Source organism: Gekko japonicus, unplaced genomic scaffold (genome assembly GCF_001447785.1).
Source record: "Gekko japonicus isolate JY-2015 unplaced genomic scaffold, Gekko_japonicus_V1.1 scaffold69, whole genome shotgun sequence".
Classification (NCBI taxonomy): Eukaryota; Metazoa; Chordata; class Lepidosauria; order Squamata; family Gekkonidae; genus Gekko; species Gekko japonicus.
In genome coordinates, this window is record NW_015175972.1 from 2,097,710 (window position 1) to 2,120,831 (window position 23,122).

The 23,122-nt window shown below is 44.2% G+C and overlaps 1 long non-coding RNA gene across 1 annotated transcript in view; it reads left to right on the top strand.

Annotated features, from left to right (window-relative positions):
* LOC107122950 overlaps positions 1 to 23,122 on the top strand; it is a 205,997-nt gene that overhangs the window by 84,377 nt on the left and 98,498 nt on the right. The gene's annotated exons all lie outside the window — the stretch shown is intronic.

The following is a 23,122-nucleotide window of genomic DNA, read 5'->3' on the forward strand; positions in this document are numbered from 1 at the left end:
CATGCCTGACAGCTTTTTAATTTTACTGAATATGTTGGAGAGATCTGATGACCTTGTGTTTCTTTGAGGAAGGGCATGTTACAGATATATAATTATTATCCAAACACTTTTTGTACAGAGGCAGGAAGTCTATAGTAGAAACATAACTAATATTAGAAATATTTATGAGACATCCAGACTCATTGTTCTGGGAGACTTCAGCGTCCATGCCGAGGATACCTCACTGGAGCCAGCCCAGGGTTTATAGCTTCTCTGTCTTCCTTGGGCCTCTCTCAAATTGTGATTGGCCCAACACATTAAAGAGGCCACACCTTGGAGCTAATCTTTGGCACTGAATCTACAGAAAAATGATGTAGCCAGTTATAGCCCTGTCTCTAATCTGCCTTTCCTAGGCAAAGTGATGGAGAGATCTGTAGCAGACCAATTCCAGGTCTTCTTGGATAACTCATCTGCTCTAGACCCTTTCAGTCTGGTTTCAGACCAGGCTATAGGGTGGAAAGAGCTCTGCTGGCTTTACTTGATGAGATAAGATCAGGCCTCCCTGTTGTTCCTACTGGATTTATATGCTGCCTTTGACACAGTAGACTATGCCATCCTGTTCAGGTGCTTGGAGGCAGAAGTAAGCATTAGTGGTTGTGCACTGGACTGGTTCAAATAATTTCTCATGGATTCCTCATGGACTAGACTCAGAGAATTGCCATTGGAGACCAGTTATCATCCGTGTGGAACCTATCCTGTAGGGTTCCAGAGGGCACAATCCTATTCCCCATGCTCATCAATCATTTGAGCCAGTTTGGTGTAGTAGTTCAGTGTGCTGACTCTAATCTGGGAGAACCAGGTTTGATTCCCCACTTCTCCACTCGCAGCTGCAGAATGACCTTGGACAAGCCATGGTTCTGTCAAAGGTGTTCTTGAAAAGAGCAGTTTCGGTCAGAGCTCTCTTAGCCCCACCTACCTCACAGAGTGTCTGTTGTGGGGAGGAGAAGGGAAGGAGTTCGTAAGCCGCTCTGAGACTCCGAATGAAAGGTGGGGTATAAATCCAATCTCCTCTTCTTCCTCCTTCTATAAAGCCCTTAGGCTAAATCATTTGTATAATTGGGGGTAGCTGTCATCAAAATGCAGTTGATACACAGATAACACACACACACACACTTATCCAAATCTGGGGATGTGGTAGTAGTCTTAAACCACTGCCTGGCTGCTGTGATTAAATGCCTGAGTGAACAAGTTGAAACTAAACCCTGGAAAGACAAAAATAATGCTGGATGGGAAGGACATTGTGCTCCCCACTTTCAACGGGGTAAGTTGACCCCTGCTGACTCAGTTAAGAGCCTCAGGGTTGTACTGGAACCAGCATTATTGCTGAAGAAGCAAGTTAATGCAGTTGCAAAAAAAGGCTTTCTTCCAACTCAGCCTAGCTCGAAAAGTGGCCCCTTACCTTGATATGGCTGATCTGGCCACCTGGATCCATGCCATGGTGACATCGATATTAGACCACTGTAATGCACCGTACTTTTGTCTCCCCTCAAAATCAATTCAGAAATTCCAGTTGGTGCAGAATGCCAGTTGTTATCAGGAGCTAGATGAAGCATGCATGTTACTCCCATTCTATAGACACTCTACAGGCTGCCCATAAGTTACTGGGCCTGGGATGCTGAAAAGAAATTCTCCCCATCCACTTCAAGCCTAACCTATAAATGGATATGAGATTTAGAAGGATTGACTACCAGGTATGGTATGTCAGTGTGGTTCCTCCTAGCCACTGGGCCCAGAGCTAGGACTGTTTCATATTAGTCCTGAAGACAGCAATAATAGTATTATTTACATGTCTGATCCTCCCCCCCCCCATCCATTTTCAAACTTCAGGCATTATGCCCAGTCCTCAAAGTGTTGCACTGCTGCAAGCTTCATTAAAATAAATGGAGCTTTCACTTGCACAGCTGTTTAAGGACTGCAATCTTAACATTTAGCTTCCTTCCATTCTTTAGAGTTCAAGAGAGTTTCTCAAGTACACAGATCTTGCCACTGATTAGCACTGTCTCCCCTTTTTAGCATGTTTCTTTAGATATGCGATTCAAATGAATGAGTGATTGACGTTTCTAAATCTGCGCCGTTTATATTTCATCCAAATCGAGTCATTTGCTGTACCAGTTGTTGATGCTGGCTGAGTACATTAGTCACAGTAGAAGTTGCCCTCTTTGTGATGAAATTGCATAAAAATAATGCTTCTTGGGAACACTTCTTAAAGAGCTCTGGTATTAATGAAGTATTTCTAGAAAGCATATTCCTTCTATATAGACAGATTCTCCTCCTACGCTTTGTGTCTAAACACCTGCTACTGTTCTGAGCACTTATCATCCAAGACGGCAGAGTATTGCCTCACCTACTATTTACACCATTGATGTGATGTGTGGGTAGAAAGAGATGATTTGACGTTCACAAAACAGATGTTCGAAAATCAAGCTTACCCTTGTTTGTGATGCCTGTTTACTATGGACTTCTGTGGAAAGAGTTTGCAGATTAACACCATGAAGCAATTCAGGAATATTCGTCTCCTTACCTGAGAGGACTCTTCTGTCTTGCATAAATGAGTATTTCCTGAAAAACAGCTTAGACTATGAGCCTGTGCATCAAAGGAAGCAGATACGGAGAAGGGCTTCATTTTCCTCTCATTTTTAATGTTTTACAGTTGTTATTCCAATAGGTCGTGTCTTGGGCTTTCACAAGGACTCAGTGCAATGTGGTTGCTAGAACAGTGTCTACAAATGCCCTCTCCAAATGCACATCACTGGAGCACAGTGCTCCAGATTCTTTCCATGCCATTTGTGAGGCAAGGCATCACATCTTTTTTTGGACCAGGATCACCGTGGTGTTTTGTGTGGAAACATGTTCAGTGTGGCAGGCCTTTGCATATAGCAGGAAGTGGTCATCTTTGACTAGCATGTGGCTTTTAAAGGCAGAAAGTCTTGGAGAGGGCCTGCAGGTTCACACTTCTGAAGAAATAACAGAATAGAGAGTTGTTCCATGAGGATTTGGGATTTGCTATTTTGTTTTTGGTTTTAACTGGAAATGTTTTAACTAGTACAGTTCTCAGATGGCTGGACTGAACTACATTACTCAGATAGCTGGCTGTGGAGAATGTGAACCTGAAGACACTCTGCTTTGGAATGTGGGGACCCCATTAGGGCGGAAAGGCAGCTTAGAAATGTTTTGAATAAACACATAGAAAGGCAAAATGGGCAATGCTGGAGTACTAGAGAGTCCAGTATTGCAGTTTCCCCCTATGCCTCAGCAGGATGGAGACAATCAAGGATAACACCTATTTTGGAAGTCGGTAATTTTTCTCTTGGGTGCAGCAAGCAAGCAGATGGGGGGAAGAAGCCAGCCATGGCAAAGCAGCACAACCATAAATTATTTGTGAGCCAGACCAAAACACTGAGTCAACCAAGCAAAATGGGCAACTCCAACCGACAGAAATGCCATGCAGCGCCCTTACCCCACAGCAGGGCTGAAGTGCCTCTTTATATTCTATTTTTTAAAACACAGAGATGATCGAAGAGGGACTGGGAAAGCGGCATAGGAATGCGCACATGCAAAGCAGTCGCAATCCAATTTTTTTTAAGTACCCGAGGGTACACTTTATTATTATTATTGTTGTTGTTGTTGTTGTTGTTGTTGTTGTTGTTATTATTATTATTATTATTGATGTCTGGAAAACAATCAAAAATTCCTTTTAAAGTTCGAAGGTGTGGTTCTGCCATCCCAGGAGAAGGTTGATTGAACATCCCCGTTTTTAGGTAAGGTTTGCGAATTAAAAGTAGGGATGCTCCTAAATTGCGTAGCCCCACTGCTTCAACTCAAAAATCCCCATTTTGATTTAGTTTCTCCCTTGTGTGAATTGAACCCATTGGCCTTTAGGTACCCATCATTTTCTGTTACTTCATGTTGAATTTTCCCCATAAGATTTACACATTTTAATGTTATTTAATGTTATTTTGGCATATAAATGGCTTAAAATGTAAAAGGCCATAAAATGGCATAGAGGAAACGAACAATTTGGGGACATTGGCAGTGAAAATGCGAAAAATAAAAAAGCTAACAAGAACACAGGAAAACAAAAAAGACCACATTCATAAGACCATGCTTAATTACAAGCAATGAATAACTTGATGGCTCTGTATTATATAGGTAGGCCACTGCTTAAGCACTGGTTTAAAGTCACCAAGAAGATACACTGGTAGATCTTGAATGGCTTCCTAATTAGAACTCAGCAAGGAAATATATTTTATAGTGAAAAATTATAATGAAAATTGGTAAAGCCCCTTGAGAAATAAGTCTTCACAGGTGTTGTATGCCAGAATGACTTCTGTGTATTAGTTTTTGACATTTTGATGGCATCCCTCTGCACAAATTCATCTAGGCTTAATCATCAAAGTTCCAGATTCCTGTGAGAGATTCCAGCCTTTCCCAGTTCTCATGTATGGAGCACCAAGAAATGGTTGAAACTTAGAAGTGAAGTTTGAATCTTGTAGGACTTTGCTCTTTGAATAAAATGTCCACAGCATTGAAATAAACCTTTGGAGCAGAATTCAACTTCTCCATACAACTAGGCAGGGCTTTTTCTGTGACAGTACTGAGTACTGCTACCTTTTGGGGGGCTCTCCCAGGTCCTGAGGGGGGAATTGGTAGAAATCAGCGCAATCTTGGCGCCTTTTAATTAGAAGAAGAAGATGATATTGGATTTATACCCCAGCCTTCACTACCCAAAGGAGTCTTAGAGCGGCTTACAAGCCCCTTCCCCCCCCCCTCCCCACAACAGACACCCTGTGAGGTAGGTGGGGCTGAGAGAGCGCTGACAGAAATGGCTTTTTTCAAGAACAGCTGTGCCAGAATTATTTTTTGCTCAAAGTCATCCATCAGGTGCAAGTGGAGGAGTGGGGAATCAAACCTGGTTCTCCCAGAATAGAGTCCACGCGCTTAACAACTACACCAAACTGGCTCTCCTCTCCCCAAAAAGTACTGCAAATAGGATAGGAGAGAGCCACTTTGGTGTAGTGGTTAAGTGTGCAGACTCTAATCTGGGAGAACCGGGTTTGAGTCCCCACTCCTCCACTTGCACCTGCTGATGTGACCTTGGGTCAGTCACAAGCTCTGGCACAGCTGTCCTTGAAAAAGAGCAGTTTGTGTCAGAGTTCTCTCAGCCCCACCCACCTCACAGGGTGTCTGTTGTGGGGAGGGGAAGGGAAGGGAGCCGCTCTGAGACTCCAAGTGAAGGGCAGGGTATAAATCCAATCTCTTCTTCTCTTCTTCTTCTTCTTCTAGTATATTTCATGAAGGATAATAATAAGAATGTTGCCGGAGCATGTAAATATCTGAGGGTTATTAGCAAGAAAAATATGATTGCTTATATTAGAGTTCAAGGAAAAGAAGGGGGGAAAGTGTTGTAGGGGAGGAAAGAATTTTATTTCACTCAAGGATCCCATTAGATTTCTTCATATTTCAGGATTTTTAGTAAGTAAATTCTGCATATGAAAAAACTGACTTCTTTAACAGTTTTCTTTTCTGCACAGACTGCCTCATAAAGAACCTATTGTGGATATATTTTTTAATCGTGAGGTATAGTAGCATTGATACCAAAGGCTGATTTGAAACTTAAATCAACTGGGAATGCTTCCCCCCCAAAATGGCAAAATTAAAGCTGTCAAAAGCAATAAGACCTGAGAAGCCTCCTGTTACTCTTGAATTAATGGCCTGTTGGCTAATTAGCAGCCCAAGGCAAACCTGAGGTAACATTCTTAACAATCTGGTCATTAATTCAGCAACAACTGATTTCAAGGGCATTGTTTGCTTATTTTGAATAGTAATGGTATTCATGATTTTCAATTATGCACTCAGTGTGTATGTGTGATGCTTCTATTAAGAAGAGTGAAATTTTCTCATGAGTGGCTGGGATGAACAGGATGAAAGATCAAGGCTAAGTTATGAGGCTTGCTATTAGAAGTTATTTGCTGAAAAGAAAATATGGCTTCTGGATGGAATCCTTGAAGATACAGTTTGTCAGAACGCCACTTGTCTGAGAAGATACCCCATAAAATTGTGCACATGCTGTTTAATGGGGTAATTTTGGAGCCAGGCTATTTCAGGTCAGGAAAATGGCATGGAGAGACTTAAACCCCTTCTTATTTATTTATTTATAAATTCAATTTATAGCCCTCCCTCCTCGCAACGCGGGCTCAGGGCGGCTCACAGACAGGCATAAGCCATCACATAAAACACATTAAAACCATTTAAAATCATTACTACAATATTACAACATTATTAAGTGCTCTAGATGTTCCGAAATGATATTCCATAAAGATGACGTCATAAATATGGTACACCCAATCAGTGCCGTCAGTTCCACATGACGCTGTCGTTCTCTCTTCCAGGGCCAGATATTGGTGGTACAGTAGTGGCGGCTCCTACTCAAACACCTGGCAGAAGAGCTCCGTCTTGCAGGCCCTGCGGAACTGTGCAAGGTCCTGTAGGGCCTGGATCTCCTCCGGGAGCTCGTTCCACCAGGTAGGAGCCGCCACCGAGAAGGCTCTGGCCCTGGTAGCAGCCAGCCTGGCCTCCTTGGGGCCTGGCATCATCAGGAGATGTTGCGTCCCCGACCGTAGTGTCCACAGGGGAACATATGGGGAAAGGCGGTCCCTTAGGTATGCTGGACCCCGGCCATATAGGGCTTTAAAGGTAAGAACCAGCACTTTGAAGCGAATCTGGTACGCTATCGGCAGCCAGTGCAGTGCTTTCAGAACAGGCTGGATGTGGTCCCTACCAGGAAGACCCATCAACAGCCTGGCCACAGCATTCTGCACAAGCTGCAGCTTCTGGATTTGTGACAAAGGCAGCCCCATTTAGAGAACGTTACAGTAGTCTAACCTCGAGGTGACCGTCGCATGGATCACTGTGGCCAAGTCACTGCGGTCAAGGAAGGGAACCAACTGCCACACCAGCCGAAGATGGTAAAAAGCTGACTTAGCAGTGGCTGCCACCTGGGCCTCCATGGTTAGTGAGGAGTCCAGGAGCACTCCCAAACTTCTAACCTCCGGCGCTGGCACCAAAGGCACCCCATCGAAGGTTGGGAGAGGGAGCCCCAACCCCAGACCACCCCGACTCAGGCCCAGGACCTCTGTCTTCGCCGGGTTCAACTTCAGCCAACTCAGTCGGAGCCAACCAGCCACGGCCTGCAACACCTGGTGCAGATCTTCTGGACTAGATTTGGCCACCCAATATCAGATAGAGCTGGGTGTCATCTGCATATTGATGACACCCAAGCCCATACCTCCGGGCAATCTGGGCAAGGGGGCGCACGTAGATGTTAAACAATATCGGGGAAAGAACTGCCCCTTGAGGCACCCCACACTCAAGAGGATGTCTCCAGGACTGCTGTTCCCCTATCACCACCCTTTGTCCCTGACCTCGGAGAAAAGAGGCAAGCCATTGAAGGGCGAGCCCCTGGATCCCCACGTCGGCGAGGCGGTGGGTCAGCAGCTGATGGTCGATCATATAAAACGCGGCCAACAGATCTAACAACAACAGCGCCGCCACACCACCTCGATCCAGATGCCTTCAGAGGTCGTCAAGTAAGAGCGACCAGTACTGTCTCTGTCCCATGCCCCGGGCGGAAGCCGGACTGGAAGGGATCTAGGACGGAAGCATCATCCAGAAAGCCCTGCAGCTGTACTGCCACTGCCCTCTCAATAAGTTTGTCCAAATAGGGCAAATTGGACACCGGCCGATAGTTGGCCAATTCGGCCGGGTCCGAAGAAGGTTTTTTCAGGAGAGGGCGGACCATCGCTTCCTTAAGTGCCCCCGGGAACCGTCCCTCCGAGAGGGACATGTTGATAATTTCCCTGATAGCATCTCGCAACTCCTCGTGACCCGCTTTAATGAGCTAGTAGGGGCACGGATCAAGGTTGCATGTGGTTGGGCGCACCGATGCAAGTACCGATGCAAGTAATCTGTCAACTTCCTCCAGGCTGAGCAGGCCGAAGCACTCTAAACCCGAAACCGAAGACGTGCAAGGGGCCTCAAGTTCGCACACTGTCTCAACTGTGGTGGGGAGGTCGCGGCAGAGTGCCAAGACTTTATCTGCGAAATAACTCGCAAATGCCTCACAGCCAATATCCAATTCCCTAGCATTTCGCCTGCCCTGTGGCAGAGCCGTTAACGACCGAATTGTTCTAAATAATTGGGCTGGGTGCGAGCTCGCAGATGCAATCCTGGTCGCATAGAATCCTCTCTTTGCGGCCTTGACTGCTATCTCATAGGATCTCATAAACGTCCTATAGGATGTTTTTGATGCCTCATCACGGGCACAGCGCCACCGTCTCTCTAACCGTCTCAGCTCTCGCTTCATCAGCCATAGCTCCTGGGTATACCAGGTCGCCAGCCTAGAGCGAGTGCGGAGAGGGCGCCTGGGAGCGATTTTGTCGATGGCTGTGGAGAGTCGGCAATGCCAGTCCTCCACAAGCTCATCCACCGAACCACCAGGCGGCCTCGGATCCCGTAGAGACATCTGAAGCCGTATTGGGTCCATTTGGCTCCTCAGGCGAGCTAAAATCTGCTCGCCGCCTAAACAGGGTCGGGGTGGAACATTCAGACGGGCCTTCAGTGCATAGTGGTCCGACCATGGTACTGCTTCCGCAGTAATCCGGTCCACTGTCAACCCTGTTGCAAAGATCAAATCGAGCGTGTGACCGGCCCGATGCGTGGGAGCCAATACGAACTGAGAGTCCCAGTGCCGCCATGGACGACACTAGGTCCGTAGCCCGGCTGGAAGCCGCGTCATCGGCATGGACGTTGAAATCACCCATGACTACCAGCCTAGGGTGCTCCAACGCCCAGCCTGATACGGCCTCCAGCAGGGACTGCAGACTACTGGCTGGTGCGTTAGGCGGTCGGTACACCAGCCAGATCACCAAACTCTCCTCAGCCTCCAACATCAGGCTGACACACTCCAAGCCTCCGCAGGTGGGAGTGCCCTGAAGGAGTAAGCCTCCCGATGGGGGTTCTCAATCCTGGCCCCACAGCCAGCAACCCTTGGGATGGGCTGCAGGCTGAAAGGGCACCGAGCCATTTTATTTCTCAGTGTCCTTCCCTTACTATACTACCTGGGCCCACTGCCCAACAAAAGCTTACTCCACACTGCTGTCCCAATCTGAATTGGGCACCTGCAGGGTTGGGAATTTAGTTCCTAGCAGCTGCCATCTTATTGTAAGAATTATGAGTATTGGATCAGAGGAACCCAGACCTGACTTTTGGGAAAATGTTGCCTCTAGTTTGAACCTGAATCAAAAAAGGCTTTTCAGCTTAGATACAAATATTTCTAAGAGTCAATATCAAATTTTGTGGAGCCAGTTTAGATTTAGTGATGCACATTTTTCTCTTTCCAAATTCTTGCTAGTCATTACTACATTTATAAAGTGTAGACAAACAGTATCTAGGATTAGTTGTTGTACATTTTCCAGGCTGTAGTAGCTGACTTTTCGCCAGCAGCTGTGACTGGCGTCCTCAGAGGTATAACACAGAAAGATAGAGTACTCTCTGTGTCAATGTGAGGAGAAAAATGGTAGGCAGGTAATTTATATCTACTTAAGAAGGTGGGGTAAGGCTGAGTAGTTATCTTGTAGGAGTTTCCCAGGCTGTGACATGCTAATGGAGGAGCTTTCCTTAGGAGGTTCTTTTGCATATGGATTGGCTGTTGAAATTCTAATTTTATCTGTAGTGCTGTTGTAAGATGTGCAGCATCTAGAGTTATCTAGGATTCTTCCAGAGTGCTTTCAGGTGAACTATTGTTTGGTCTCTTGCTGTGTGAAGCTCTTGGTTCTTTTTTAAAGATAGTAATTTTCGGTCTGATTTCAGCATGCCAGGACTTGCTGGATTTAGTGAATTGGGATTAGTCTTCTCTTGGGCCCTGCATTGACTTGTGAAAATGCTACTTGTACGTGGAGAGTGAATGCACATTCTCTAGGCTCAGATCTAGACTGGCAAAACTGAAATGTGAGAGACCTAATTGGATGCACAAATGTTCGAGTGGAATGTTCGAGTGGAAGTAGTCAGGTTTCAGCCAGTATTAGTCTGAAAGCAGCAGCACCCTGCAACCCCACAACATTATTTCTGCTATCCTGATACATCATAACTAAATTTTTGAGGGTGAAGATCTTCTGCAAAAAAAGGGGGGGGGGAGTTTCCACAAATCCTCACAAAAGCTTACCTCTTTGTGTTTGCTGCCCAGCTGGAAACTGCTTCGGTGCCATTTGAAAAAACTGGGGTGCTCATCCTGCTAGATGTGTTATCCAATCAGCGATAAGTAGCCAGCACTATTTTATTTATTTAAGAACATTTAAATCATACTAATCTGCTAAGCAAAATCAACCTTCAAGGTGGTGAACAATATACATCAATAAAATTTTAGAAAAAATAAGAAGGAAAAAACATAGCAACAAGAAAAATAAACCCGCAACAGCAACCAGAACAATTCATAACAACATCCAGCAGAAAAAATAGACAAAATACTAAATAAAAGTCAAGAAGTAGATAATAAAACCAAATAAAATTAAGGCTAATTGGAACAAGACAGCTATCAATAATTTTGGGAAGGCATGCAGTATAAGAGTGTGGCATACTTCCTGAGGGCAGGGAATTTCATCAGCCCGGTGCCACCACACAGGATGCCCTGCTTTATGTGCAAAGACATTTCTCACTGAAGACACACAGAGCAGGGCACCAGATGATATCGCATTATGTAGCCAATCAGATTTAACTCTCTGGTCATGAGAGCAAACAAAACGTTCACTGCACCTCATTTTAAATGGAGGGAGAAAGAAGCCCTGTTTTCGCCTGCTTTTCTGCGAAATGGAAGCCAGAAAATGACATAAAAATCTATTTATTTATTAAAATATTAAAATCTATGTTCCTCTTGTGGTTCAAGGTGGCTTACAGCTCTAAATTAAAACCATCTACAATAAAATAAAGCCACTCTTTAAACCTTCCCTTACAATTAAAAGGCCTGGCAAATAAAATAGCCTTACAGAACCTCCTAAATTCTTCTAAGTACAGTGCCATCCCACAAAATGAGAGCCAGTACTGAAAAGCAGCAGGTTCTGGTCAATATCAGGTGGGCAGACTTAAGGAGGGAGATAGCCAGAAATAAGCAGTTAGAGGACATAACTGGCACATGGAGACACATGGGGAGAGATTGTTAAGTCCTAGGCCATGAAGAGCTTTAAAGTGGAGCGAGTTGATGGAGAAGCAGAATAATGCATCTTGAATTGACCTTGGAAACCAACTCACGCCCAGTGTAGTTGTTGTAAAGTAGGCAAGATGTGTTCCTGTCAGCTGGCCTCTGACTGGGATCAGGCTACAGCATTTTGAATCAGCCATTGTTTCCATGTTGTCTTCAAGGGCAGCTTCATATAGAGTACATTACAGTAGTACAACTGTGAGGTCAGAAAAACACGGGTGAGCATAGCCAGATATGAGTCTGAGAAAGGGGAAGACTGCTGAACCAGATGCAGCTGGTAGCTGCCAGTGTGCCAAACTTGTGTTGATCCAGTTATAAATACATCGGTCTGAAGAAGCGGCCTTCTCTGTATCTGTCTTTTTCTCTATTGGGAATAATGACTTTAGTCTAATGTTCATTTTAATGTTCATCCAAGAGTGGATGCTGATGATCTGCTCTGTATTATTTTCAGTGGAAGGCACATCCAGATGGGCATCCACATTTTAGGCATGAGTATATGGATATGAATGCAATGTGAATCAGCATCATCTGTGCTTGGGATGCATTTTGCATTGTTAAGAATATATGAGAGATACACTGCTGGGTTAGACAAGTGGGCCATCTTGCCGAACATCCTATTTCACACCGTGGCCAGCCAGGGCATAGAAACAAATGCCTTCTCTTGATGTTGCCTCCCAGCACTGGTATTCAGAGGTTCACTGCCTCTGGACTTGGAGGCCCCCTTTAGTTATCTTGACTAGTAGCTATTGATGAATCTATCATTTGTGAGTCAATCTGATCCCATTTTAAAGCCATCTACGATAGTGCCATCACTATATCCAAAGTCAGTGAATTCCGTAATTTAATCACTCATTGACTGAAAAAGCACTTACTTTTTTCTGTTTTGAATCCATTGTCTGTCAACTTCATTGGATGCTCCCAAGTTCCAATGTCATTGTCAATGTTACTTTTTATATCATTAAATTAGGAGGGGAACAAGCCATGTTATCCACAGTACTATGTTCATTTATATGGCTTGTTCTGTTCCTCCTAATAAACTTGCTCGATAAACATGTTTACATTTAATGTTCCTACAAGCAAAGAATCAAAAAAGCTGCCAAGGTGCTCTACAATATATATATATATTCATACAATTATTCACTGTACAAAACAATCCAAGTAAATATTATGAATTGAGTCCTTAATAAAAAGTCTAACGAGGCATTGAATCGCAAAGGCATGGAATCGTTGACAAAATTCCCCAGAGTACACTTCCGTTTTGAAAAAACGTCTTCTGATCACCGTGAAATAAACAAGGATGTGTCTTCCATTCATTAATTCATTTTAGAATGCAAAAGTTCAAGGGAGTAACCAAAGTTTTCTTAATCCATTATATGTAGTATCTTTCAAAGACAGGCATACTAATGAAGGTGATCAATGAATGAAAGACATATTTTGTGGCGCACCTTGGCAGATTTTTTTATTTTTTGTTTGTAGTTATCCGTAGCTGTGACCTCCTATTCTTATATTGTACATATATAAGAGAGGCCACCAAATGAGAAGGGAGCACTCACTGGAGAAGACCCTGATGCTGGGAAAGACTGAAGGTCAAAGAAGAAGGGGACGGCAAAGGATGAGATGGTTAGACAGTGTCATAGATGCAACGAACATGAAATTGAGCAAACTTCAGAGGACGGCAGAAGACAGGAAGGCCTGGCGTGATCTGGTCCATGGGGTCACGAAGAGTCGGACTCGACTGTGCGACTGAACAACAACAACAACAAGAGAGGATGTGTTGCTGTATTCTTTCTAGTTCGTGGCTTGTTAACATGGCTTATCCTCCAGTGTTCCTCTCTCAATTATCTTATGAGAGCCCATCATGTAACCAAGCAGGCTACTGGCTGTGAAAGCTTAAAAAGTCACAATAAGCCATTTAGTCTACAAGATGGTGCAGCCATTTGTCTCCTTGCTCGCTGTATTTCTTCTTCTTCTTCTTCTCTTTGCCTTGTGGGAGTTTAACCAACTTCCTTCTGTGATTCACTGTTCTTTCCAACAATCAGGTTCTGACTCACTCCTCTTTGTCTCCCAATGTAGTCAGGGGCCATGTCACTGCTAACTTTAGATTTTTCATCTTTGCCAGTTAGCCTTAGTAGCTTGGAGTCGTGACTTAAATCATATATGGTGTTTGTAGTCAAGAGAGTTCGTTCTGTTAACACCACTGTGGCCTGTCACAGAAGGGTACAAACAGCAAATTTCCCTTTCCTCTTAAGAACATAAGAAGTTGGGAACGAGTTTTGAACTTAACTACACAATAATTTCTATAGACAGCCATTTACGTTCTGCATAAGCATGAACATGGAGACTTCTTTGTAGCAAAAAATCATAGCAACAGAGACCACCAATGGAGTTTATTTACCTAGTCAGTAGGCTCTAGAGAGTAGAGTAACGACCCTTGTATCTTGAATGTTGCATGACAACAGACAGACAATTCAACTGTTTCATTGACTTTGTCCAGTTATTGTAGCAGAGTCCCTTGCAACTCATACCTGTATCACTGGTTGAAGTTGTGATTAGCTAAGCATAGATGTAAAGTGGAAGTTTCTCTTTGAGGCTTTGTTCCTACAGTATCTGCTGAATCTTTACTTCCCTATTCATCTTTAGTTTCCAGGTGATGCAGTCCCAAGAGAAGATACAAAAACAGCCAGATTCTGCAGGGTTATTTCCAGCACGGAGTGTAATGATGTCATATCTAACACATACATATGTATATTTTACAACATGTGCATGTAGAAAGACAAGCATGGCTTCCCACCATATGAGAAAGTAGACACACATGCATTTACCATGCCATTGTATGCACAGGTTTTTTTTTTACATCAAGGTAATACATCAAGGTAATCTTTGCTGTGAAGCATTTGCTCTTCTGGCAACATCATGTCCTTGTTCCAACTAGCTTTCACTTAAGAAGTCCTACATATCTAAGGTCTAGGCACTAGAGAACAGGTCTGGGCACTTCCTCCTTCTCCAGGCCTCCCCCTCAGCCACTTAATAGGGTTGCACATCCCATGCAAGCCCTGAAGTCACCCTCCCCTTCTTGTGAGGGCCACCAACTCCACCACATGCAGGGGTATAAAGCCAGCTGCTGCTGAGGCTCCCTGGCTGGTTGAACATGGCTCATGCCAATTCGAGCCCTTCCCTTCCCTTATCTTGCCAGCCAGAAGAATCTTCAGCCATGCTTACTGAGCAGGCACTGGTGTGGTTCTCCCCCCCCCCACACACACACACACTGCTGTCCCCAACAACGTTGTATGGCTGTGGTTTGTCCTAGGCACAGCCTCTACAGCTGCCCTGTCCCTACAGGAGTTGCCCACTGAACAGGGGTGAGTCGCCACCCCCTGACAGTTTCTATTTCAATACATACAGCTCTGGTTTTTCCATATGGTTAGTGATGAATCCTGTCAAGAAGAGAAACAGGGATTTGGGACAGGTCAGGTCATATGAAAGACGCATACTTCTGCAGGAATTGTTGCGATCTCTAAACTCAGTCCAGATTGTGTCCCAGCCCTAGTCAATCAGTCAGTCAGTAGGACCTGCAAAAGGGAGAGAGATCTGATCGTATGGCAAGACAGTGTACAGCAAGGGTACACAAAGAGGTATGCGAATGTGGAATGCCCCTCCTTAGAGATCTTCCAAAGCTCTGCATCACTCAGCTATAAATGGCTGCTTCTCGCGCCTGTTCTTCTCACTCCTAAATTCGGTCTTTCTTGTTCAATGTTCTTTCAGTCTAGCCTATATTTACAGTGGGCTTTTGTCCATGATGGAGCAGATGCTTCTTTCTCTGTTCTGCCTCCTTCACCTATGTCTGTGATTTCTGTTCCATAACAGGCTGTCTACCAATCACAATTGGTTGAATGCTTGGCAAGGAACTGGTACTGCGCCTTGTGGATGCATCTTGGCTCTTTCTCTTGCAAACTTTGGGTGCCACGTGTTGCTTTTGCCCAGTAATTGTAAATACAGACAGTGTCTGCGTGTGCTGAGATGAAACAGCATGTTCTTGATTGATTGTACCGTCTGACTACTGCTCCCCTCCCTGCCCCCCAAATGCAGTTGTTTGGAATTGATTGTGAAGCTGCTTGCTTTAACCTCCCCAGACACTTGGTGCTTCCCCCTTGCATTTATTATCTACACCATGAGACAAATTTGCCAAGACAAATGAATGTAACCCTTGGCTGGAGCAAGTGTTACTTGCCACTGCTAGGCAGCCAAGAGAGGGTTAAAAAAAAGAAAGAACCTGTTCTGAGCCACTACATTGGCTGTGACTAAGATAAATGTCTAATTCACTCCCACCATCCTTACTACTGCCAGTAATAAAAAGCTTGCTTCACATATTCACCCCACTGCAGACGTTTCTCTTAAATTAAATATCAGGAGGACATATAATAGCACGATTCCACGCCAAGCCAATATTATCAGATTGATGTCAGCGCTGATAATAGAAGAAGGATAAGCTGATGAGATTTCGTTTATTAAATCAAAGCAATGCATGGAGAGGGGGGATTTCAGGATTTGGGAACTCTCAGTGTATCAAAATGTAGTGTGATCACTGTTTTGTTCTGTGCTTATCGCAAGGAATGCCAGACAGAAGGAGACCTTCAGTGCTCACGGGGCAGCCTCTTTTCTTTATTTTGTCACCTTTTGCATCCCACCCTTCCTCCAAGGAGCTCCGTGCAGCATGGCTGGGGCTAGTACATTTTATTCTGGCAACAGCCATGCGAATTGGGTTAAGCTGAGAAAAATGTATCCAAAGTCACTCAACCGTCTTCAGTACTCAGTTGGGATTTGAACCCATGCCCAAGTCTATTTTGTTCATTATGCTGCACTCTCTACCATAAATTTCCAAAATATAGCACTTACTTGGTGAGGAATTGATGTAATTACACCACCCAATAAATTTAAAAGCCTAACATAGCTGACTTGGAGAAGAGGAATAATTGAAATCCTGGGCTCAGGTATATTCTTTCCTCCTGTTAGACTGCAAAGCAGCAGAACATTGACGGCAGAAACAAACTGACTGCTTTTTGAACATGGATTGAGACAAACAGAACAATCTTGACCCTGGATTAAGTGTTCTGTGTACATGTGAGGAAACAATGAGGCAGGTGTAAATTGCAGTGGCAGATTAACCTAAGTGAAGGGCAACCTGCACACAGCATTTTCTTTATGGGACCATGAGCTGTGGGGCAAAACATCTTCCATCCAAGAATGATCTCTGGAATTAGCATCCCCTGGAACTGAAGCAGAGAGGCTGCAGTCAAGATACTGGAAGGATGGAAGCCTGTAAAAGAGTGGACAGTCGCCAGGCCCGAGCCATATACAGCTGAACATTGCATATGGGCAGAGGTTGGAAGGGGATTGAGACTGTACTATGCAGGGTGCTCTGGGCCTGGAGTGGCAAGACACATCCCTAGAAGTGGGCCTAAAATACATGGTTCCCATTTTAGGCTGTAGGACTTGGTGATCCATTGGACATTTTTCAGCACTGTGATTTTCTTAAGATTATATCAGGTTGTGGTTGTAAGGAACTCCGTGGCTTCTTGTTGCCCAGGCTGTGTAACAATGCGAAACTCTGCAACCAAAAGAAAACTTAACAGCTTTCATGACTGTAGAGGAAAGGTGGACACTGCGAGTCAAAGTGTGTCTGACACAGTGATGTTTTTTGGGTTTGTAGGGAGTTGCTGTCAAAGAGTGGAAGCACAACAGAAGAGGAGTGTCAAGCCCAAAGAGTGGGTTTGCCATCTGGCCTGTTGCGTTTCAACAACTGTCTTTATTAATTTGACCATACACTTCATGCTGCTCTGGCTCACCTTCATTTTCTTGACCTACATTTCTTGAGGCCTAGTGAAAATGTTCTGCTAGAGGCATGGGTACTGCCAAAAAATTTATTTGTGTGGTAGGGGTCTACTGAGCTGCAAGAATACTGAAAATCCCCTTTATACTTGATTCGTCCATATTGAGTAGGAAGTAATCACACAGCACACTGACCCCCAGGGAGCTGCTGTGTTGATGGGGGCAATTTCCATATGAACCAGTTAACCCATGTAACTAGGTAATTTAGGTATTCTCAGTTGTCTGATACCCCTGCCATGTGGATTTGGTAGCAGCCATTTCTCTAATAGAATACTTGAACTCGCATTCAAATGACATGGTTAAGAAGTAGCACTCATATCAGACCAAAAGCAACAGGGCCCAAAGGTATAGCCTCTCCTAGAGTCAGAGAGTTTTCCACCTTGTCCAAACTTCCACATATTCTGCCCCAATTTGAATAAAAGAAGTGAAGAGCTTTGGAACTTGGAGATTGTAGAACTAATGAAGTATCAAGTCAAGTGTGGTCAGTCCCAAAATCAGTCTAGCATTGATAGCCAGTTCCTTACAACGGTTGAGCAGCTGTATTGGGGCCAAATATAGAACACCCACTATATGTCTATAACATCTTAATTCAGCTAACACACATCCAACTGTTGGCTCACCAAAGTTGCTGACTACATCTTTGGCTGATTCCCTTCTTGAAAAGGGATTACAATGTTTTATGACTGATATCACTTGCTACCTAACTCCATTTGTATGGGCTGCTCTGTAGAATACTGGTGTACAGATACCTAGGTACTGCTGCTATCTACTAAGCAATACCTTGCATTCCATGCTGCAGTCTCTTATACCTTAGAAGAAAGAGGGTTGATGTTTTAAAGTGTTAAACTGATACCTTATGGACTAGGGATGGGCATGACCCTCAAAAATGCGGCTTGGTTTGTGATTCATGGGCCCAGCAAACATTGTTTAAGGGACCGCAGTCCCTTTAAATGGGGTTTTCAGAAAGCTGCAGGAGTGCTCCCAGCTGCTCAGCTGCTTTGGACTTTCTTGTGCAGTCCCTTTAAAGTTTAAAGGGACTGCACAAAAAAGCCAAAAAAACAGGGAGCAGCCTGTCAGGAGTTAGCCTCCAGCTCACAAATATTTGTCTTAGCTCAGGAAAGATAGCTCCAGAGCAAACTAATTTATGCATATCTCAAAGTTTGCTGAAACCTGGTTTCCTGTTTTAACATATCTCAATACGATAGCTAAAGAGCCAAAAAACCCAGCATATATAGAATATTTGGTCACTTTTGAACTGTTTTAATATTTTTCATAGTTGCAGTGTATATTGTTTTATTGATATTCTTGCTGTTTAAATTTTTTTCTTTCCAGAATTGGCATAATATTACTGTAGTTTGGTATATATTTTAAAACAAACAAAAATAATAATAATAAGATTGTTAACATGACTTGATGTTATATAATCTACTTACTGTTTATGCACTATTCGCTGTTGTTTGTATTTGTTGATGTTTTATATTTGAAAATTTAATAAAATTTATTATAAAAAAAAAATCTCGCTCACAACTTTAATGCCAGTAGCTCACAAAGTAGAATTTTTGCTCACAAGGCTCCACAGCTTAGAGGGGGTAGGTCCACCATGGCCACGTCCTTACTGCTGCTGTGTGGCTCACCGCAGCTGTCTGCTCCACCTTTCCATTGACTGCCTCAGCTTGCAGCCCCTACTCTGCTGCCAGCCTCTCCTCCACTGGCCTCCTGGGTGAGTTCCCACTGGGAGTCTGGGGCATCCTCAGGCTATGGGGGGAGGGTGGGTGAGCACCCAGGCTCTACTGAATCGCCAGGTGACAGGCAGAGGCTTCCCCTGTTGAAGAGACGCCCAGCCCTGACTCCAGACAAGCTGCTCCCAGTTTTCCGGCTGTCTTGTGCAGTCCCTTTAAAGTTGAAAGTGTAAAGGGACTGCATAAGAAAGCCGAAAACAGCTGAGCAGTAGGGAGCAGAAGAAAGCCAAAAACAGCTGAGGAGTGGGGAGTGCTCCCAGATGCTTAGCTGCTTTTGTGGCTTTCTGCTGAAGCAGAATGCGGGGGGTTAAAGGGACTTGGAATCCTTTTAAATCGCTGCTTTCTGCTTTGGCCATGAACTGACATGAATCCCATGAACTGGAAGTTTATGACAGTAGACCTGTCACAAACTTTGGTTCATGAACCATGAACAGGTTCAGTTTGTGCCCATCCCTATTAAGGACAGTCTTCTTCCATATGTACTCTTGGGTTTTTTTCAGAGTTACTTCTTTATGTGTTTTCACCATTTGAAACATGGCAGGTATACACCAAGACAGAACCTTCTCTGCAGTGGCACCAAGGCTGTGGAATAAAGGGTTGCCAATCCCCAGTTGGGAGCAGGGGATCCTCTGGTTTGGAGGCCCTTTCCCCTCTTTAGGGTTATCAGAAACTGGGGAGAATGTCTGCTGGATGCTCTATTATATCCTATGGAGACTGGTCCCCATAGGGCATAATGGAGAATCAATCCATGGGTATTTGGGGTTCGGGGGGGCTGTTTTTTTGAGGTAGAGGCACCAAATTTTCAGCATAGCATCTGATGCCTCTCCTCACCCCCCTCCCCAAGTTTCAAAAAGATTAGACCGGTGGTCCAGTTCTATGAGCCCTAAAAGAAGGTACCCCCATCCTCCATTATTTCCATGTTCCAATGATGATGATGATGATTACTTCAATTTATACCCTGCCCTTCCCACAAGCATGCTCAGGGCAGCTTATATTAATTGGTACCCAGTACCATAAAACCATATACAAAAGTTAAAACATTTTAAATATTATAAACATAAAACAATCCAATTATTAAAGTGCTAGTGATAATAGTCAACGTACAGTGATCAAGATGGCATACTATATAATATACAAACAGTTATTTCCAATTCCGGGATCTTCAGCATGGCATGGTGGTGTGGCACAATTTCCATGCCTGGGCCGGCCTATACCCACGGATGTTAGTGGTGATGGTGTGGCGGCTCCTAATTGAAGGCCTGGTGGAAGCACTCCATCTTGCAGGCCCTGCGGAACTGTAAGAGGTCCTGCAAGGCCCTTATATCTTCTGGGAGCTCATTCCACCAGTACATATGGAAGAAAACTGTCCTGAAAAGGTCCTGGCCCTGGTGGCAGCAAGCCTGGTGTTCTTAGGGCCTGGAATGTCGATGTTGTGACCCTGACCGTAGTGCTCTCTGGGGTATGTATGGGGAAAGGCGGTCCCACAGGTATGTCAGACCCTGGCCATATAGTGCTTTAAAGGTCAATACCAGCACCTTGAAGTGAATTCGGTATGCTGTTGGCAGCCAGTGCAGTGCCTTCAGCACACGCTGGATGTGCTCCCATTTAGAGAGACCCATCAAAAGCCTGGCCACGGCATTCTGCACTAGCTGCAGCTTCCAGATTTGCAACAAGGGCATTTAAATGTGATGGCCAGAACTTTCTTTGGAGTTCCGTCATGCTTCTTCCATCTCTTCTTCCGGAGGCTCCTGGAAAGTCCCCCACTGGCTTGTCAGCCTCATCTGGCAACCCTAAGTGGTACCCATGTGTGTGGCTTGGGTAGAGAATGAGGTGAGAGCAACCTCTGTGTTAGAAGCACAAGCTCCTACCATGGAATCACAGGAACCTTCTGATGTGGGGGTGGACCTGGAAGGACCTTGCTTCTGGCTCCACCCCCAAAGTTTCCTGGCTCCACCCCCAAAGTCCCCAGATATTTCCTGAGTCAGACCTGGCAACCCTAGTGGAATTTCCCCTCTAAGGAGATTTGCTCTACCGTATTGCTTCTGACTTTCTGGCATCATTTTGAACCTCTTCTATTTCAGAGAACTTTTTCTATGTGAAATGCTGCTGTTTAGTTTCTCTTCAAATATATGGGAAAATTCATAAGTGTTGACTTTTGTGTGTATGTTCTGGTTTCTGTTTTTGGACTTCACTGAAGTTATTATTTTGTAAAGTACCTTTAAGATGCCTTATGATTTCAGTAATAGATTGAAGGCCAAGGGTAAAAATAACACAACAGAAACAGCCTTGTTGCTTGTGCTTATCAATTTAAATCTGTGAGGTAATGAAATCTGAGAAATTCCCCAAAGACCTTATTGGGCTGGAGCATTCATATAGGGTGATGAACTGCTTAAAATTATGCAAGTCCTAAATAGTTCAGGATTCCATGATCTGAAAAATTAGTATGTGTGCACAGAAACTAACAGGTAGAAGAAGAAGAGATTGGATTTATACCCCGCCCTTCACTTGGAGTCTCAGAGCGGCTTACAAACTCCTTTCCCTTCCCCTCCCCACAACAGACACCCTGTGAGGTGGGTGGGGTTGAGAGAACTCTGACACAAACTGCTCTTTTTCAAGGACAGCTGTGCCAGAGCTTGTGACTGACCCAAGGTCACATCAGCAGATGCAAGTGGAGGAGTGGGGAATCAAACCCGGTTCTCCCAGATTAGAGTCCGCACACTTAACCACTACACCAAACTGCACCATCCAACTGCATGAAAATAGGCCAGGAGATAGGTTACTATGTTCTACTACACTAGATGTTCTTTTAAAAGACATTCCATGTACAGCATGTCACAAAAACATGAATTATAGCACCCAAGTCCCTATTTTCTGCAAAAAGACAAAGTAAGGTGCTGGCAAAACTGGGGGGAGAAAAAGACAAAAAAACAAAGTTGGCTGTAAATGCTTTGAGTGAAGGAGCTCCTGTAAGGGAGAATTGGGGAGAAAATACCAAACAGGAAAGCAGATAGGGAAAACCCAGGCTGGGTAGAGGCTTGCCTGTTTACCTTTCTGAAATTATCTGGTTAGATCAAAAATAGGGCTGTTATAGAATGGTGGTGATAGTACAGTAACTAGACATCACATTTTCAACTTCTCTTGAAGTTACAAAATGTTCTGCTAGATTTTTTAAAAAAACTTTATGAGTTAAAAACCTAATTTTAAGAGTCTTAACTTTCCCAATGAATTGAGGGATTTTGTGGTATTTCCTGTCCTAGTTCTGTTTGGTATTGTTTCCAAGGGGCTCATTCAGATGATTAGAATGATATTAAAATTGCAGTGACAGAACAAAATACCAACCTTATGAGTTTCTGAAGCTCCTTGTTAAGTTCTTTCCTGTTCCAATGGTTTGGAAGGCATTTCATAGGATTTTGTCTCTGTGAAACAATTAACTTCCTTCTGCTCTCAGGACCGCAGCCTAGGGGTGATCTTTTTCACCCAAAGATGTGAATTAGAGAAGTGAGGAGAACTGAAATCAGTTGACACTGGCTGAGCAAAAGATACAGCTGTTAATGTTGATTTTTTAAAAATGGAATGCATAGCAGGCTGTTGCTGATAAATGTGAAGGTCTTGCCCTTGAGCCTGTTGTCTGAAGCTCCGAAGTAACAGAATGACCTAGCAAAATATTTTTTAGGAAAATAATTTAAGTCTCTATTCAGTAGTTACAGCCCTGGGATTCAGCCTTGGGCAAGACAACAAGCAGGTCTTCTCTCCGTATGGTTCCCCTCACCACACAGAGAAAGTAATTTGTCCACTGGTCAAGCAGATGCTAAAATATCTTTCCAAGAACTCTCCTTTATTTATCAAGGGAAGGAATTAGCATTCATAAGCATAGAGGAACATATGAAATCGCCTTAGACGGAGGACTTTTCTGTATGCTCGACTTACTCCTGATTTTCTTGGCAGTCGATCGAAAAGCACTGGAATCCGTTTGGGCATGGCTCTTCCCCATGTCTGCCCTCCCTCTGCATTTTCACACTTGTGGAGTCTGTTTATTTGCTTCTACATGTGCCTTAAATAATCAGGATTTTCAAGGGAGGGAGCTGGTGTCATCAAATGGCATCACTGCAAGCCCCCTTTTTATTGTTTGTGCATATTGATATTGATCAGGGCTCGAAAGAGCAGGGAGCTCCATTGACACATTCAGGACTGCTGGGGGAGGGGAAGAATA